Source organism: Lycium ferocissimum, chromosome 2 (genome assembly GCF_029784015.1).
Source record: "Lycium ferocissimum isolate CSIRO_LF1 chromosome 2, AGI_CSIRO_Lferr_CH_V1, whole genome shotgun sequence".
Taxonomy (NCBI): Eukaryota; Viridiplantae; Streptophyta; class Magnoliopsida; order Solanales; family Solanaceae; genus Lycium; species Lycium ferocissimum.
This window is the reverse complement of record NC_081343.1, coordinates 16734302-16745351: the sequence shown is the minus strand read 5'-3', so window position 1 is coordinate 16745351 and position 11050 is coordinate 16734302.

The following is an 11050-nucleotide window of genomic DNA, read 5'->3' as shown; positions in this document are numbered from 1 at the left end:
ACTGAGTCAGAGGATGCATACGAATTCATCATAATCTGTCACGAGAGGCTCCATAAGATGGGGGCTATAGACAAGTACGGTGTAAAGTTTGTGACCTTCCAGTTCTTGGGTGATGCCAAGTTATGGTGGAGGGAATATGTGGAGTACAGGCCATCTGGGTCTCCTCCGTTGACTTGGCTTCAGTTCTATTCAGTGTTCTTGGATAAGTACGTTCCGCGTACTCTGAGGGACCGAAGGAAGGATGAGTTTGCTAATATTGATCGGGGAAACTCGTCTGTTGTTGTGTACGAGTCCTTTTTCCACTCCTTGTCCCGACATCCTCTTTAGTTACTGCTTACTGAAGGGGAGAGGATCCAGCGATTCATGATGGGATTGAATACTGGACTTCAGCTATCAGCTCTTTAGCTTGTAGCCACTGGGCTTCATTCCAGGAGGTGGTGAAGCATGTCTGTGTTGTTGAGGGGATTAAACAGGAAAGCCATGCAAAGTAGGTAGAGAAGAAGGCTCGAAGGGGTGGGGTTTTAAGCAACTCCTTCTCAAGGGGTCGACTGCATATATGGTCTGTGGCATCCGGTCAGTCCGCGACGCAGTGTCGGCCGGCGTCCATCGGGGGATAAATTATCGCCCTGGCCGCATGGAGGTTATACCGGCTTCACCGCCTTCTCGTTCAGGCCGAGCTACGCCGGATCGTGCACAGTTAGCGAGCGTGGGAGCCAGGGGCACATTAAGAGGTATCTCCTAGGCCTGCATTGGGGTGGACAGGGGACTCAGTATTAGGCTCCCCGAGCTCCATTTGCACCAGATAGAGGGGGTAAGGATCGCGCACCGACAGGGAAGGGCGGCCTGTCATGACCCGACTAGGGGGCGATGACGAGTACCCGGAGCTGACTACCGAGCACCATTCATACTGCTAGTCATAATACTTATTCTGCATTTCTCTATTACTCTAACACTTCTAGTCATAAGGAAAACCATTTCCAATTTGCGGCATATCTACATTTATATACATAGGCCCTTCGGCTATCAAAATAATATATATATACAATGAGGAAATTCATGTGACCATATTACCCACACATACGTATCTACGAGCCTCTACTAGAGTACTAGACATAAGGACGGGACAGGACCCCGCCGTGCCCAAATATGTACACAAAATAATAAATCAAAAGGCACCTCTGGAATAATGGACTGCTCTCGTGAGTCTGCTAATCAACTCCTATGAATCTGGGCCACCTCCCTGTATACCTGTGGGCATGAACACAGCGTCCAAAGAGAAAGGACGTCAGTACGAGCATTGTACTAAGTATGTAAGGCATGAAAAGAAGCTGGCATAATAAAGAAATCAGGAACATGAGGTGAAGATATAACCTGCTTAGCCTTTAAGAGTAAATGCACTTTATACATATCACATATATCAACATATCACATGTACCATCGTCGTTAACCCGCGTCCGGGTAACCATCATACGCCGCCCACTAGTGGTGTCATGTCCGGCCCTCTAGGCACAGTGTAATCATATGCAGCCCACTTTTGCGGTGACATGTCCGGCCTTCTAGGCACGGTGGAATCGTATACAGCCCGCCTTTGCGGTGACATGTCCGGCCTTCTAAGCACGGTGGAATCTCATCATTATATACATCTCATAGGCCTACCATAACCTTATCCTCATCATACATGCATCATGAAACATGCATTGGAACTCATGGTTTGTCTATAACTATGTCAGGGTGACGTAAGGTCGAGAACCCCCGATTCCATTGTGGAGTAGCCATATTCATCATACCTTGCCTTGAAGGAACTAACATTGTAAGGTGAGTATAACACAATGAACAACATCAAGAGATCGTAATTAGGGACATTAGCTTTGTAGAAACATAATATCGTGGGCTTTAGAATCTATAGACTCAACTCATCATCATCATTATCATACTCGTAACATATCTCTTTTCTTTATCTTATGTGAAGCCCTTTATAATCATAGACTCATAGTTTCCGATATGTAGGAAAGTCATGGAAAGATAGGAGGATTCATGATATGAACCTTTGATTCCCTTTGTATTCTTGAAGATGAAATGTGTAGAACCCTCTAGATGTCTTGAGAGAGATGGAGAAGTGGAAAGAATGAGAAAATAAGAGCGGGAACATGTATTTATACTTGCAACTTATTCAGCCCGTCAGGTATTATACGGTCCACTTATACGGTCCGTATAACATTCTACGATCCGTATAAGTGTCTGTGGTTCACCATCAGGGAAAACGTCTTCCTATTAGGTGTTATACGGATCCTTATATGGACTGTATAATGTTATACGGACCGTATAAGCGGTTGTATAACCCCATTTCTCTGAAATGATTTCCATCGTTCGTTTGATCTCCAATCCTTATGGAACCTTCTTAACACTTGTTTAGCACTTGATTACCGATCTAAGGAGCATTATAACTCTTCTTTAAGACATCATTAGGTCAACATTAGCTCGGTACTTTACGGAACTTTTCCAAAACACAGCATATGCTTCCCCTTCCTTACGGAACTTTCTCCTCTTACTTCCAACATCTTTGGAATCTTAATTAGAATCGTTAAATAACCTTTCTTACTTATAGGAACATCGTATACTTCTCGCACTACGTTGGTCTATTTACTATGCAACTACATGGAATTTTTTGAGGTGTAACACCCTTCCCCCCTTTAAAAACATTCGTCCTCGAATGTTAAGTTCGTGGGAATTCTACATAAATTTTGCCAGAGTTTCCCCTGTAACATGGCGCTCTCACCCTGTCATAACAGCCCATAATAAACATGCCTCACAGGGCTACAACACAATTGCAATATATTTATGGCCACACACGACCAAAAACATGAAAAGAAAGCGTACATACCTCATAATGCGGGTGCCTCATCCTGGGTCTCTTCCGGGGGTTGAAATAAGTGTGGGTACTTAGACTTCATATTTCCTTCCGCTTCCCAAGTCATTTCTTCTCGGTTATTATTTCTCCATAAGACTTCGACTGAAGCTACTTCTTTATTTCCGAGCTTCCGCACTTGCCTATCTAGTATAGCCATAGGTACTTCTTCATAAGCTAACTTTTCTGTCACTTGAACCTCATCTACCGGCACAATCCTAATAGGATCCCCGACACATTTTCGGAGCATTGAGACATGGAATACCGGATGGACTGATTCAAGTTCTGGAGGTAGGTCCAATTCATATGCTACTCGACCCACCTTGCGGATAATCTTGTAGGGTCCAATATATCGAGGACTCAATTTTACTTTCTTTCCAAATCTCATCACTCCTTTCGTTGGTGATACCTTCAGAAATACCCAATCATCTACATGAAATTCTAATTCTCGCCGACGGTTGTCAGCATAGGATTTTTGGCGACTTTGGATTGTCATTAATCGATCTTGGATAATCTTGATCTTTTCCACCGTTTGTTGAATCAACTCAGGGCCTATTAGCTGTACCTCTCCTACTTCAAACCACCCAATTGGGGACCTACACTTTCTTCCATATAGAGCTTCATACGGGGCCATTTGAATACTGGAATGGTAGCTATTGTTGTAAGCAAACTCAATTAGAGGTAAGTGGTCATCCCAACTACCACCAAAATCTAGCACAAATGCCCGTAACATATCTTTTAAGGTCTGAATAGTGCGTTCGGCTTGCCCATCAGTTTGCGGATGAAACGCCGTGCTAAGCTTTACCTGAGTATCCAAACCTTCTTGGAAAGACTTCCAGAATTTAGCTGTAAATTGGGCTCCTCGATCCGTGATAATAGATATCGGGACGCCATGAAGTCGCACAATATCCTTGAGATATAACCTTGCATAATCTTCTGCTGAATAGGTAGTTTTGACTGGAAAAAAATGGGCTGATTTTGTCAATCTATCCACAATCACCCATATAGAATCATACTTGCTTCGGGAACGAGGTAACCCTACAATGAAATCCATGCTTATCGTTTCCCATTTCCAAGTTTGAATTTCCATTGCTTGTAATAATCCTCCTGGCTTTTGATGTTCAATCTTCACTTGTTGGCAATTTGGACATTGAGCTACAAATTCTACAATGTCCTTCTTCATTCCATTCCACCAATACATTAGCTTAAGATCGTGATACATTTTTGTCGCTCCTGGGTGAATGGAATATCGAGAATGATGAGCTTCTTCTAGAATCCGACGACGTAATTCTGCAACATTCGGAACACATAGCCTGCCTCGGTATCTAAGAACTCCATCTATAGAAAGTTTGAATGGAGACTTCTCTTTCTCATGAAATGTATCTCTATAGTGGCTCAATTGAGAATCTTCATATTGACGTTCCTTCACTTCCATATCCAAGGATGAAACAGTTGGATTATTAACATCAATTCCTGCACTGCCTGAGTCAATTAGACGAACTCCAAGGCTGGCTAGCTGGTGGAGCTCACGAATTAGTTCTTTCTGCTCCAAAGGAACTTCACATAAACTACCCATTGATTTGCGGCTAAGTGCATCAGCCACTACATTCGCCTTTCCGGGGTGGTATAAAATACTCACATCATAATCTTTCAATAATTCCAACCACTGTCTCTATCGAAGATTCAACTCTCTCTGTTTGAAAATATACTGGAGAATCTTGTGATCCGTATAGATATCAACATGTACACCATACAAGTAGTGTCTCCACATCTTTAATGCATGAATAACCGCAGCCAACTCAAGGTCATGGGTCGGATAATTCTTCTCATGTTTCCGCAACTGCCTTGAAGCATAGGCAATGAATTTTTCGTACTGCATCAACACATAACCTAACCTAACACCAGAGGCATCACAATATACAACATAACCATCTGGCCCTTCTGGGAGTGTCAAGACTGGGGCTGAAGTTAATCTGTCCTTCAACTCTTGGAAACTGCTTTCACAAGCATCAGTCCATTGAAATTTTGCTGACTTCTGAGTTAGCTTCGTCAATGGTGCTGAGATGGAGGAAAATCCTTCCACAAATCTTCTATAATAACCTGCTAATCCCAGAAAACTACGGACTTCTGTGGGCGTTGTAGGCCTTGGCCAAGTCTTCACAGCCTCAATTTTCTGAGTATCAACTCGAATGCCATCAGCTGAAATAATATGGCCCAGAAAAGTCACAGAATTTAACCAAAACTCGCATTTTGAAAATTTTGCATACAATTCACGAGTACGAAGAATCCCAAGGACAATGCGTAAATGGTCTGCATGCTCGGATTCTGTCCGAGAATATACCAGAATATCGTCAATAAACACGATCACGAACAGATCTAAGAGTGGCCTGAATACATTGTTCATCAAGTTCATAAACACCGCCGGGGCATTAGTCAACCCAAATGGCATTACTCGAAATTCATAATGGCCATATCTTGTTCGGAAAGCCGTTTTGGGAATATCTTCTTCTTTAACCCTCACTTGGTGATAGCCCAATCTTAGATCGATTTTGGAAAACCACTTGGAGCCCTGTAACTGGTCAAACAAATCATCAATTCTTGGAAGTGGATATTTGTTCTTTATTGTCACCTTATTCAACTGCCTATAATCAATGCACATTCGTAGGGAACTATCTTTCTTTCTCACAAATAGGACAGGTGCTCCCCACGGTGACGAACTAGGCCTAATAAATCCCTTCTTAAGCAAATCTTTTAATTATGCCTTTAGCTCTTTCAATTCAGAGGGAGCCATTCGGTAAGGAGGAATAGAGATTGGTTTAGTAGCCAGCAACACATCTATGGCAAAATCAATCTCTCTTTCCGGAGGAAGGCCTGGGAGTTCATCTGGAAATATGTCCGAAAATTCGTTCACTACCGGGACAGATTGAAAAGTCGGTGGCTTTTCTTCGGTATCATGAACTCGAACTAGGTGATAGATATAGCCTTTAGCTATCATCTTCCTTGCCTTAAGGTAGGAAATAAACCTACCTCTGGGAGACGCTGTATTACCTTTCCATTCAAGCACGGGTTCTCCCGAAAATTGGAATCGAACAACTTTCATTCGGCAATCAACATTGGCATAACATGAGGCCAACCAATCCATGCCCATAATCATATCAAAATCTAACATTTCTAGCTCAATTAAATCAACTTTAGTCTGGCATTCATATACCACAATTACACAATTCTTGTATACTTGTCTAGCTATCATGGGATCACCAACCGGAGTAGATACCTCAAACGGTTTAATTGGTTCGGGTTTCACCCCAATACGACCAGCAATATAAGGAGTAATGTAAGATAACGTAGAACCCGGATCAATCAACGCATAAATATCATGAGAGAATATAGTCAATATACCTGTAACCACATCCGGGGAGGACTCTAGATCCTGGCATCCAGCTAGAGCATAAATACGGGGCTGAGTACCACCTGAACTGGATGCTCCCCTTCTGCCCCTAACTTGACCAGCTAAAATCTGGGGAGTCTGCCCTATCAGGCGCACAGAAGAAGAACCAGCCGCTGATCCTGTGTGCTGAACTCCACCGCTACCATACCTCGAGGGACAATCACGCATTACGTGCCCAGTCTGTCCATAAACATAACAAGCATCTGTACCTTGGCGACATGGCACTGAATGTAACTTTCTACACTGACTACATCGTGGTACCGGTGGTCTTCTCTGGCTATAGTCGCCTCCAAACTGGGAACCTGAGGCTCTCGAACTCTGACGCTGCCCTGAATGAATGGAGCGATCAAATCTCCTGCCTGCAACCCGAGGAGGTGCACTAGTCGCTGACTGGCCTGAATATATGGAATATGACTGCCTCGATCCCTCTCTACAGTCGAAACCGGCACCCATAGATCTAGCCCTCTTACTCTACCCCCTATCAATATCGCGCTCGCCCCTTTGCGGACGTTGCTGCTCTTCTAAATTCTGGGCATGAGCCTGAATGCGGGAAATATCCATCCCCTCCTATAATGAAGCTGTCAAGCAATCTTTAAACAAATGCGGCCCTAGGCCTCTCACAAACCTATGCACTCTATCTCCCATGTCGGCCACCATAGTCGGAGCATATCTAGCCAACGAATTAAAATGAAGGCTATACTCCCGGGCACTTATATTTCCTTATTTTAAATTCAGAAACCTATCAGCTCTGGCTCGACGAACCTCGGGTGTCAAATAGTGACGGATAAAGGCTTCTACAAATTCTTGCCAAATCGGGGAAGGTGTTTTTTTCTTTCGTGAAGATATTCAATTATTATACGAAATAACCGCCACATCCTGAAGTCTATAAGATGACAACTCCACAGATTTGGTTTTGAAGGCATGAATAATTTTTAATGTCCTCAACATCTCATTAATAAAACCTTGCAGGTCTTCATCCAGCTTTGACCCGAAAAACTCTGGAGGGTTTAAATTCATAAAATCCCGGGCTCGAGTGCTAGTCGCCCTATCGCTTGAACCTGTACTATGTCGCCGTGCCTGAGCGGCAACTAACTATGTCAATAAATGGATAGCCTCAGTCATTTGTTGACCTGAAGTAGCCGATGGAGGAACTGGGGGCATAGGAGCTGGGACTGAAGCCCCCTCTTGTTCTTCTATAATAGGCGGAGTAGAAGAGGTATTAGATGGAGCCTCATAGTGTCTGTGGTTCACCATCAAGGAAAAAGTCTTCCTGTTGGGTGTTATACGAACCCTTATACGGATCGTATAATGTTATACGAACCGTATAAGCGGTCGTATAACCCCATTTCTCTGAAATAATTTCCATCGTTCGTTTGATCTCCAATCATTATGGAACCTTCTTAACACTTATTTAGCACTTCATTACTGATCTAACTAGCATTATAACTCTTCTTTAAAGCATCATTAAGTCAACATTAGCTCGGTACTTTACGAAACTTTTCCAAAACACAAAGATATGCTTCGCCTTCCTTAAAGAACTTTCTCCTCTTACTTCCAACGTCTTTGGAATCTTAATTAGAATCGTTAAATAACCTTTCTTACTTATAGGAACATCTTATACTTTTCGTACTATGTTGATCTATTTACTATGCAACGACATGAGATTTTTCGAGGTGTAACACGGCCACACTGCGGGTAGGGGTGGTACCTAGCCTAACCGAGGCGGTCCTCAGGCAGGTAGAGGCTGGCAGCAGCCTGGCAGGGGCAGGGACCAGACTGGACAGGGTAATCATGGTGGTTCACAGGATATAGGAGGGCGTGGTCATTTGTACGCTTTTCCAGGTAGACCAGAGGCTGAGGCCTCCGATGCTGTCATCACAGGTACTATCTCAGTTTATGATCGGATGGCTTCTATTTTATTTGATCTGAGTTTTACTTTTTCTTATGTGTCCACATATTTTGCTGTGGGTTTGGATATGATGTGTGATACTCTTGATGTCCCTATTTATGTATCTACTCCGATTGGGGATTCGGTGGTGGTAGATAGAGTCTACCCTTCTTGCGCGATTACTTTTATGGGATATAGTACTTGGGCGGATTTGATGATCCTAGATTTGGTAGATTTCGATGTCATTTTGGGCATGAGTTGGTTGTCCCTGCATTATGCTATTCTAGATTGTCACTCTAAGACTGTTACCTTAGCTATGCCCGTGGCACCTAGACTTGAGTGGAAGGGTAAACTTAGTCCCCTCCCTAAGAAAGTCATGTCCTTCGTTCGTGCTAGGAAGCTAGTGGAGAAGGGTTGTCTAGCGTACGTGGCATATATCCATGACACCAGTGTAGATACTCCATCTATTGATTCGGTTCCAGTGGTACGCGAGTTTACAGATATATTTCCCACAGACTTTCTTGGTATACCACCTGATTGTGACATTGATTTTAAGATTGATTTAGACCCAAGGACTCATCCTATCGCTATTCCACCTTATAGGATGGCATCGGCAGAACTCAAGGAATTGAAAGAGCAGTTGCAAGATCTTTTTAGTAAGGGGTTTATTCACCGAGTGTCGCTCCTTGGGGTCCTCCTGTGTTGTTTGTTAAGAAGAAGGATGAGTCTATGCGTATGTGTATTGATTACCGTCAGCTAAATAAGGTAACTATTCAAAAGAAGTATCCCATTCCCGTATTGATGACTTGTTTGATCAGCTACAGGGAGCTTCTGTGTTCTCAAAGATTGACTTAAGGTTAGGGTACCACCAATTGAAGATTCAGGCAGAGGATGTTCCTAAAATAGCTTTCCGGACCAGGTGTGGACATTATGAGTTCTTGGTAGTCTTTCGACCTTACAAATGCCCCAACTACGTTCATGGATTTGATGAACAGTGTGTTTAAGCCCTTTTTAGACTCTTTCTGTTACACCTCGCATTTTGTGCATTTGAATATTCCGAGTTAATGGCGGGAAGTTAAGGACAAGGTTATAATTTTTTTTCTAGAATGCATAAGTTGCGTATAAATATTATTGTCATGGAATATTAAGGGCAAACTTGGACATTGGAGATTATTATTGGTTCATGACTTCTTGGAGAAGCCAAGTGGCCGCGGGTCCCACCCATGGTCGGCCAATTATTTTGAGCCATGAAGATGTACATGTGTTCATTTCATATTTTGTAAGGGACTTATATATGTATATGTGGATATTAGAGGACCATGCAAGACTTATTCATCTTTTGCAAATTAAGGAAATTCAAGAAAATTCTAGAAAAATTGGAGGAAAGAAAAAGAAAAAAAAAGGAAAAAGATGGCACATGACCGGCCATGTGCCATATATATATATATATATGTGTGTGTGTGTGTGTGAGTCATGACAAGGAAGACAACTTATCATTCCAACTTTAGAAAGTTCAAGAGAATTGGAGAAAATAAAGAAGGAGAGAAACGACCAAGAGGGCTGGTTGCTGACCGAACCAGCCCTATCATGTTGATCATGAAAAATTGTTTCTTCAAACTTTTATATCAATTGGAAGGCCCTCGTCGACGTGGAGTAGTTGTTGGGACAAAAAGATCATCCGTTGTTGCTAGAACTACTTCTAGCCGAGAAAAGGAAGTGAAAGGAAAGGGTAAGGATTCCATCTCTTCTTTCATATGTTATGCATGATTTGTGCATGTTGTGAAGTGTAGGAATGAGTGAAGTTCATGAAAATATGGTATGTTGAGTGTAGCCGTGTATATGTTGTGGGTGAAGGTATGATGAACAAATTCTATGCAATGTTTGGTTGATGTTGTTATGGATGGTTTGCATATGTTTGGCATGTAGAAATGAATGGGATTCATGGAGTTATGTAGATTGAAACTTGGCCGTGTAGGGGCTGTTTTTGGTAGAATATAATGAACTCATTTTATATAGTATGTTGGTTGTTGATTGTTGTAGATTATGTGATGGAAATGAAGGTTTGATGACTCAAATGGAAGTTGTAGTGTTGCGGGCTGTTTTGGAAAATTTATATGATTTTAATATGGCTTCTTGTCTTGATGAAAATAATGTTGCTAACATATAGAATTGTTGATATAGTTCATGAATTTGAAAGAGAGAAGTGTGTTGTCATTGTTCTAGTTGAGTTGGAAGGTTTCGGATAAGGTTGGATATTGGTTTGGATATCTTGAGTTATCTATCGATATTATTATTATGATTGTTGGTTTGGTTGTTGTGATTTGGCCGAGTTGAATTCTCGGGGTTGATGGATTTATAGGGGAAATGCTACCCAAATTTCCGTAAACAAAGTGTTAGTTGAAAATGGATTCTTAGGTGCTTATGGCTAATGGTTGATATTTAATGTCGTGATTGTAGATCGTGAGAAGCCAAGGCATAAGTTTGGATTAGCCTAGGGAGCGGCCAAGGTATGTTAAGGCTCGTCCCTTTCTTTCAAAGTCATGATTCTTGGATTACAATTTCATAAATGCTTCTATGACTTTATTGTTTCAAAAGTGTTGCTTTCAAAAGAATTTTGTTCCTAACGAGTCCGAAACTACGAACAACCGTAACTTTTACATATGGTCTCGGATTGCTATGAAACGTTCGTAGAAGTTTCTATAACGAGTAATGATCCTTAACTTTCATAGGCGGGCCCGGATCAGGTTGACGCTCGTCCGTGGGCCCCGTGACTTTCTTTGTTGGTTCTAACGACCTATTCTTGAAGGAA